Below are 8965 nucleotides of genomic sequence, written 5' to 3'. Positions count from 1 at the left end.
GGCTTGTGGAGGCCTGCTGGGAACAGGACTCCTCTAAAATGCCTAATAATGTCTGGAAGGCTGTGGTCCAAGGCCATTTTTTTTTTTTAAGATTTTATTTATTTATTTGACAGAGATCACAAGGAGGCAGAGAGGCAGGCAGGGGGGGCGGGGGGGGGGAGCAGGCTCCCTGCTGAGCAGAGAGCCTGATGTGGGGCTCGATTCCAGGACCCTGAGATCATGACCTGAGCCTAAGGCAGAGGCTTTAACCCACTGAGCCACCCAGGTGCCCCTCCAAGGCCATTTTTGCTGGCTATAAGCGGGGTCTCCGCAACCAGAGGGAGCATACAGCTCTTCTTAAAATCAAAGGTGTATATGCTCGAGATGAAACGGAATTCTATCTAGGCAAGAGGTGTACTTAACGTGTACAAAGCAAAGAACAACACAGTGACTCCTGGTGGCAAACCAAACAAAACCAGAGTAATCTGGGGAAAAGTAACTCACGCTCATGGAAACAGCCGCATGGTTCGTGCCAAATTCCGAAGCAATCTTCCTGCTAAAGCCATTGGCCACAGAATCCGTGTGATGCTGTACCCCTCAAGGATTTAAATTTAATGAAAAGTAAATAAAGGTACAGATTTTTTTCTTGTTTCATTTTTTCCTCTCTTCCCCTATGATCCTAACATAGACCCTTTCTAACCACTATTATCTCAAGGCGTCCTGAAAGGATAATCTATCCAATGTAATGAAGTAGGTTAACAAGTTTACTACTGGAAAGGAGATATAGTTTTTGGCTATAAACTAAGTATCTACCTAGAAATCTAGAGATAATCAATCCTGGAAAATGGTTAGGCCTAATAAAGAACAGGAGTTGTCCACTAAAAGACATACATAAAACTTCCTAAAATAGCTTTCCTAGTTCAAGAAACAACCAGTTAGGGGCACCTGGGTGGCAGTTGGTTGAGTGTCTGCCTTTGGCTCAGGTCATGATCTCAGGGACCTGGGATCACTCTGCGTTGGGCTCCCTGCTTAGCAGGGAGTCTGCTTCTCCCTTTCTCTCTCCCTCTGCCCCTCCCTCCCTCATGCTCACTCGCTCTCTCTCAAATAAATCTTTTTTTAAAAAAAGAAAGAAACAACCAGTTGCAGTTGGGGGAAAATAATCTCATTCATCCTAGCAACCAAAACTATAAAATACCTTAGAACAAAATTAACAGGAAATGTGCAAGACTTACAGGAAGAAAACTACTGAGCTTTACAGAAGGACATGAAGAAAATAAACAGAAAGGCAGATATGTAATATTCCATAAAGGGAAGACTTAGTGCTTTAAAGATGTTCTTTTTTAATTGATCCATAAATTTAAATGCAAGTCTACAAAAAATCTCTCTCTTTTTCTTAATCTCATTTTTTTAAAAGTAGGCTCCATGCCCAGCATGGAGTTCAATACATGGCTTGAACTTACAACCCTGAGATCAAGACCCGAACTGAGATCAAGAGTCAGATGCTTAGCCAACTGAGCCACCTGGGCGCTTCTCCTTTTCTTTTCTTTCTTTTTTTTTTTTTAAACTTGGAAATGCAATTCTAAAACTAATCTGGAATAAGTGAAATAACCATTTTTTTAAAAAGTGAAAGAAGAATGTTGGGGGAACTTTTATTACCAGATATTTCTTATTATAAACTTGTAAGTTAAAATAGTATCATACTGGTGGTACACTCACTTAAAAATTAGACAACTTTATTACTGAAGGAGTTAAGACTTGAAGAGATAAGTTTCCAAAGACCACAGAACTCTAAATGAGTGGTGTCAGACTTCCAAACCCACACTCTTACCACAATGCAACACCACCTTCCTAAAATATACATAGATACATGTATTCATGAAACTATGAGAAAGAAGCACACTTAAAATGAGTATTAGTTATCTGCAGATGATGGAATTATGGCGTGATTATTCTTTTTTTTCCTTCTATACTTTTTTGAATTTTCCAAATACTCTACAGAGAACACTATTGCTTTTATAATTGGACAAAAAGGACAATGCCTGCTATTTTCAGAAACCTAAGCTCCACTGCCCCTTCAATGTGGGAATTCGGCCAAGATCTTATTCTTGGACAGCATCAGTGAAAGGGCCTTGGGAATGCTCTTGGGAGCACCAGCAGGGGCATGTCATATATGGAAACCTTCCATTACGATGACCTCACCACTGGAACCCATTCAACATAAACCTTGCCTGCAAGAGCTAGCAGAGATCTTTGGACCAAACCTGAAGGGTGGAGAGCTGAGAAAGAACTGACCTAAAGAAGAATGAACTGGGCTCTTGGCATGTAGAAGTCTGTACCCATTTGGGCTTAGGAGGTCTCTGTGATCAGTTCCTAGGGAAGGATTAATTTCTCCATCTCATTCTCCAAAAAAGAACTCCCACAGTGGCCAGAGGGTTATTTCTGTCTTTTTCCTGGGGCCTGAGTGAGACCTCGGTTGTTACTTGTGTTGGAGAAATAGTAGTGGGTTATTAGTGGGTAAAAGAAGTGGAAATATCACCTAGACTAAAGGAAGTAAGACTATTCTTAGATATTCCTCAGTCAGTCCCTGTAGTTAGTTTCCCGATTCCTGGCAGCCTCCTCTCTTCACCTCACTTTGCCTTTAAAAACAACACTCGTCCCTTTGCCACTGTGAACAGCTCTTGACAGCCCCGCTTCCCATGCTTAAACATCTGTGTCTAGAACTCCTCTCACTCAGCTTAGTGTTCTATGGTTTTTCTGTGGCTCTGCAGTTTTAAATTATTTCTAATTGAACCATGGAAGACTCGAGACAAGTTTACACAAATACTTTACCTCCCAGTCCTGGTGGTGTTCTCTGAGCACAGAGCCTCTGATTATGACCCCTAGAACTTAAACATGGCCTAGGAAGAAAGCATATAATGGGAATAGAATGCTGTGTTAGTTTGAACTGTTTTCATTACACTGACAGAAAATTCAATTTAGATTGGTGCTCAGGCACAGCTGGACCCAGCGGCTACCATCATCAAGCCTCACTTTACATTTTGTTTTAAAGATTTTATTTTTAAGTAATCTCTACAACCAGTGTGAGACTCGAACTCACAATCCTGGGATCAAGAGTTGCATGCTGCACTGACTGAGCCAACCGGGCACCCCAAAACTCATTTTGTATTCCTCTCTTGGCTCTTATATACTCAACATCCATTCATTTATATTTTGTGTGTGTGTGTGCGTGTGTGCTTATCTAAATAAGTTTTTGCAATATGGTAGTTTTGATAGCCATAGGTTTATATCCTATTATCTTGGTAAGTCCAACAAGAAAAAGAAAACTTCTGTGTCCAACAGTTCCAACATAAAGCCCTGGAATTGAGTTGTTTGGTCATGGCTTTGGTCATGACTTCATCCTATGACCAATCACTGTGGGCGGGGGTATAGAATGCTCTGATTGGGCAGACCTAGTCCTTGTGTCTATTCATCAGTGGAACCACATGCCCTGAGAGTGGAGGAGAATTCCTTCTCCAAAGAAAAATCACAATGGCATTAAGAGCAGAAGGAGGAGTAGATGTTGGGCAAGCAAAAGGAACAGAGGTCCACAATAGGTGCCTAGGAGAAAAAGTCGGGCCTATCATCGCAGTATGACCTAAGATGAGCGAGCTATCAAGATAGAAATGACATGGGGCGCCTGGGTGGCTCAGTGGGTTAAGCCTCTGCCTTTGGCTCAGGTCATGATCTCAGGATCCTGGGACCAAGCCTCGAATCAGGCTCTCTGCTCAGAGAGGAAGCGAGCCTGCTTCCTCCCTCTCTCTCTGCCTGCCTCTCTGCCTGCTTGTGATCTCTGTCAAATAAATAAATAAAATATTAAAAAAAAAATGACAACACAAAGTACTATTCACTCTAAATGATAGCACCAGAATTATGGGGTAATGACCCCTTCACTCCCAAAAACATGGGTCACACATCAAGGCCATGGGTCATTTATTCATTTAATTTGCATTTATTGAGCACCTGTTGTGTGAGGAGCGCTGTTCAAAGTACACAGAATTAAATGCTGTGCTTTCTGTCGTCAAGGAGTGAATAGTGGAGTGAGATAAAGGAGACATACTCTCACGAAACAGCACAAGAGCAGTTTCTTCCTAATTGATGAGCGTGCATAGATGAGCAACAACTTTACATGAGCGCTGAGGGAACCCAAGTACGGGAGAAATGAATGTTTTCACTTTAGCCATGTTCCACTTTTATAATTTCACTTATACTCTTTATAACTATAATTGTTGTTTATTGTTGTTGTTGTTTTTGTTTTAAAGATTGTATTTATTTACTTGACAGAGAGAAACACAGTGAGAGAGGGAACACAAGCAGGGGGAGTGGGAGAGGGAGAAGCAGGCTTCCTGCTGAGCAGGGAGCCTGATGCGGGACTCGATCCCAGGACCCCAGGATCACAGCCTGAACTGAAGGCAGACGCTTAATGACTGAGCCACCCAGGTGTCCCTATAATTTATTTGTACCCCACTTTTAATTCTTTAAACAAATATTTATGCCCACTCAATGTCAAGACCCCAGACTCTGGATACCCAGTAGAAAGGTTTTCCAGGATCTGTAAAATATTAGAAAGACACAATAAATGGATTGAACATGGCAGATGAATCTAGAATATGTTCCCGCTATGGATGAAAGACATGATGTGTCATGTCATAAATAATATAAATGTGTATAATGAACCCCAACAACACATAGAGGGCTCTGTTTTGCCATGGAAAAGTTGGCATAATATATAGTGAAATATGTGTGTATTGTAGGTAACATATATAACATCATGAAGTACGATATGTAGTAAAGCACAATATATAGTAAAAGTAGTCAAAGTAATCCTGCTGGAACTCAGGTGGGTGCGGGCGATGGAGCAGTACGTAGTTCAGCTCAGACACCCAGCTGTCTGCCAATCCGGCTTCACCTAGATGCTGGACCATATGGATTTTACACGACTCCAAGTTCCTTTTCATCGACATTTTAATAAATATTTAATGACCGTGAACTTGGAATTGTAATCTTTGGCAAATGCTTGGGGCGCAGCTGCCAATCTTTATTGGTGGCTGAGTAAGGTCTGAGGCTCTCAACTTTCAAACTGTTTTTGTTTTGTTTGAACACAGAAACTCTTACTAAACCAGAGTTTAGTAAGAGAGCCCATGGGCCACTTACTACATTGATTCCCACTTCACAGCAGAAAAGGAACCTGCAGTAACCACAAGGGTTTCTGTACAAGCAAATTTGGAGAGTCAAATTTCAGACAATGTGGTCGTCTCCTTATTTACGAACTTGGGAATAACATGGGAATACCTACCCAGGTAACCATTCCAATGTTTGAGGTTTTGATCTTGCAGCCCTTCTTTCTGTCCATAATTGGCTAGCAGAGTCTGCTGCATGTCCAATTATTCTTCGTCCAAGAAAATAAAGCCCTATCATCAGAGTAAAAAAAGAATATCTTTTCTTTTCTTCTTTTTTTTAATAGCAAGGGACTACACAACCAGCCCATCCAAAGATAGTCTCAGTTGTTGTTGTTTTTTTTAATGAGTGGAAAAGTACTAGTGTCAGAATTCAGTCTGGATCAGCCCTCAGGAAAGCTGCCCCCCCCCGCCGGCGCCCAACCCCACGCCCCACCCTGGCCCATGAAGTAGAATAGCAGCACCGATCCAATTCATCCATGGCCCAGACTGAGGAAAGGTCAATAAAAGTTGCAGACAATTTGATATTATTCTGCCACTGCAGGGCAGAAATTACAGCAGTGACCTGCGGTGGAATTGCCTTTGAAAGCCCATTCGTTCCTTGTGTCAAATGTTCACCTGAGAACCCTGGGTTTTCACAGCTTGTTAAAGAGTTAGTGTAGCATCGGGGTAGAATGATCAATAAACAAACAGACTTTTATTTTGAGTTAGAGGAGACACAGGTTGTTCCTATTCAAGGAAGATAAACTGGGTTCTGGGTCGAGCTCAACAGAGCTAAGTCCAAAGAGTTTAAAAAAAAAATAAAATAATAAACACGATCAGTAAACAAAACTGGGTCTGGGAGCCCACCTGACCATCTGGAGGTAAAACTTCGCCCCCGAGTGCTTTATTTAGACCAAGTTTTAAAATTGTCACGCCTCATATTTCTAAAAATTGGGGCAGTTGACCTTGTTTGATGAGAGCCAGAGGAAGAGAACTCCCTAGGTGTCTGGTCCCACACAAACTCACTTTCCAGGATAACGGCTCAAAATCTGCACTTGCTGCCAGGTTCCATTCTCACCACAAGGTGTTATTGAAGTAAAGTATTTTTAAGACAGTGAAAAAATGTATTCTAAACTTTAACTTTTATGAGGTCTTGAGTGGCCTTTTTCTATTTTGAGTTTTCACAGCTTCTTTACTTGATGTGTTCAAGGTGATTTTGGCGAGCCAAGACTTCTTAAACCAAATGTAGGGAAAGAAGGACCTGCATTTGCTGTAACATTTGAAATTAAGGCTGATTTTAAATTATTTGCATTATGTTGTTATGGGAGAAGCTCACCTTCAGACCCTGCAAGTGATTCTTCTAGTAGTTCTCAGCTGATTCCCAGCTTCAAGTGTGTTTTTCCCCAAGCACTAGGAGAGGGCATAATGCCGAGGGGGCGAGTGGGCTCCAGAGCCAGCCTGACCTGGGATGGATTCCTGGCTTCCTCACTTACTGGCTATGTCACTTAACCAAGTGCCTTACCCTCTTCAGCTCCAAAGTTCTCAATTTCATAAAATGGGAATACCAGGAGTAAAAGAGAGAATGCTTACACAGGGCGTAGTACCATTTGTGGCACATAGACACAACTCAGTAAGTGGCTGTATTGATAATAGCAATCAGCGTAAGAACAGTGAGGCCTGAGGCCAGTAGTTTGCTGTGAATCACCCTTTTGGGCCTCTAGCTGTGCAGTGGAAACATTCTTCTCTTGCCTAGAGAGATGGACAGAGGATCCTCACAGCCCAGGGAAACCCCTCTGGGGGCTCCTGGGTGGCTCAGTTCGTTAAGCATCTGTCTTTGGCTCAGGTCATGATCTTAAGAGTCCTAGGATCAAGTCCCAGGTTAAGCCCCAGGTCAAGCCCCACATGGTAGTGCTCCTTGCTCAGTGGGGAGTCTGCTTCTCCCTCTCCCTCTTCCCCCCGCCACCCCACTTGGTGCTCGCTCTCTCTCTCACTCTCTCTCAAATAAATAAAATCTTAAAAAAACAACAACAAAAAACCACCCTTCTGGGTGGGCAGGCCTAATGTCAGGGGAATCTTGACTTTAAAAAGAACCATCTAGGGCACCTGAGTGGGTCAGTGGGTTAGGCCTCTGCCTTCGGCTCAGGTCATGATCTCAGGGTCCTGGGATCAAGTCCCGCATCGGGCTCTCTGCTCGGAAGGGAGCCTGCTTCCTCCTCTTTCTCTGTGCCTGCCTCTCTGCCTACTTGTGATCTCTCTCTGTCAAATAAATAAATAAATAAATTATATATATATATATAATATATATATTATATATATTATATATATATAATATATATATATATATAACCATCTAGCTATCAATCCTGCTTTTAAAGCCCTCTAATCCCGCTTTTCCTATTACTCTCCTCCAGCTTTTCCCGTCTGGGGATGAGGGTAGGGATTGATGGGAAGAACAGAATGACTGTGGGAGTTGAGGGAGGGTACTCCCTTAATATAAATAAGGGAAAGGGTAGGGATCCTGGGAGACCTCCCAGGCCAGCCCAAGATTTGGGACACTTAGAAAGTGGAAAGGGGTGTTGCCTGTTTCTAGGTCCTCCAGGATCAGGGTCACCCCGGAGGACTGGAGGGAAAAGGAAGGACATGTGTCTTTTTACTTAGATGTATGATAGATTTCAAATTTTTCCCCCTTTGGCTGTTACTTCATTTAGCATTGACCATCCAATGCTGGCTTTCTTGTAGCGATCACACGTGGAATTTTCTGTAGGTCTCATGCAAACCGCCCCTCTCTACCCAAGCTCCCACTTCCTTGAAACGGGAAATCTGGTCTGGTTCAAACACTTTCATCCTCCCTTGTCCCCACCCTCTCAATGGTACAACCACAGCCTTTCTCTTGAGTGGAGTATTTGCAAGAAAGCTCCAGCCCAACCACATTCCTTGTGCCCATTGGTCCCATAAAGACACCCCAAAATTGAGGGCATCTGGTCTGCTGTATTACTGTCTTCCCCCTTCACGGAAACTTGGCAGCCTTGGGTGGGCTCAAGGCAGATCAGAACAGCCACTGCACAAGCAGACATCCTAATGGAGAGTGAAAACTATTCTGGGCACCTGGATCTTCCAAATTGTCCTCTTGGAATCTCCTCCCCTGGCTTGGTAGGGACACAGCCCTCCCTGTTCGCAGAGTGATAGGGGAGTCCCCTCTCATTACACAGCTCTCCCCCAAGACTGAGGACTTGTCTGAGAAGACTCAGTCTCCTTCTCTCTCTGGTTTTCCTACATAGATACCTAGGGGGGAAGAAATCAGAAAGTAAGGTGGCTGAGCTGTGTCTCAGTGAGCCCTGGGGGAGGGGTTGGGCTCCTCATTTGACCATGTCCTAGAGCTATTGTTTGCAGTTGGGGCCATAGCAACAATTTCAGGGAAACAAAAATGTTCACTCAACATTCTGTACCAGATAAGATTTAATCCTGTTCAAATATTCTATATCTTTCTTGTTTTTTGTGCTTCCTTGTTCTATCAGTTACTGAGAAAATTGTGTTACTCCAAGTATGATTGCAAACATATCTATTTCTCCTTTTTGTTGAGTTAATCTTTTCTCTCTCTCTGTCCATATGTATATGTGCTATTGGGTGCATGCAAATGTGGAATTGTTATATCCACGGGGGGACCCACTCTTTTATATTATAAAATGACTCTTTCCTTTATGACTGTTCTTTGCCTTAAAATGTGCTTCGTCTGATATTGGTATGACTTTCTTTTTTTTTTTTTTTTTTTTTTTTTTTTTTTTTTTTTTGAC

General features: G+C 42.6%; 1 pseudogene; it reads left to right on the top strand.

Annotated features, from left to right (window-relative positions):
- Window positions 1-631, top strand: LOC123926021 (annotated as a pseudogene).
- Window positions 632-8965: the final 8334 nt, after the last annotated feature.

This window comes from Meles meles, chromosome 15 (genome assembly GCF_922984935.1).
Source record: "Meles meles chromosome 15, mMelMel3.1 paternal haplotype, whole genome shotgun sequence".
Classification (NCBI taxonomy): Eukaryota; Metazoa; Chordata; class Mammalia; order Carnivora; family Mustelidae; genus Meles; species Meles meles.
Note: the sequence above shows the minus strand (reverse complement) of the source record. Positions and strands in the feature narration are given on the sequence as shown.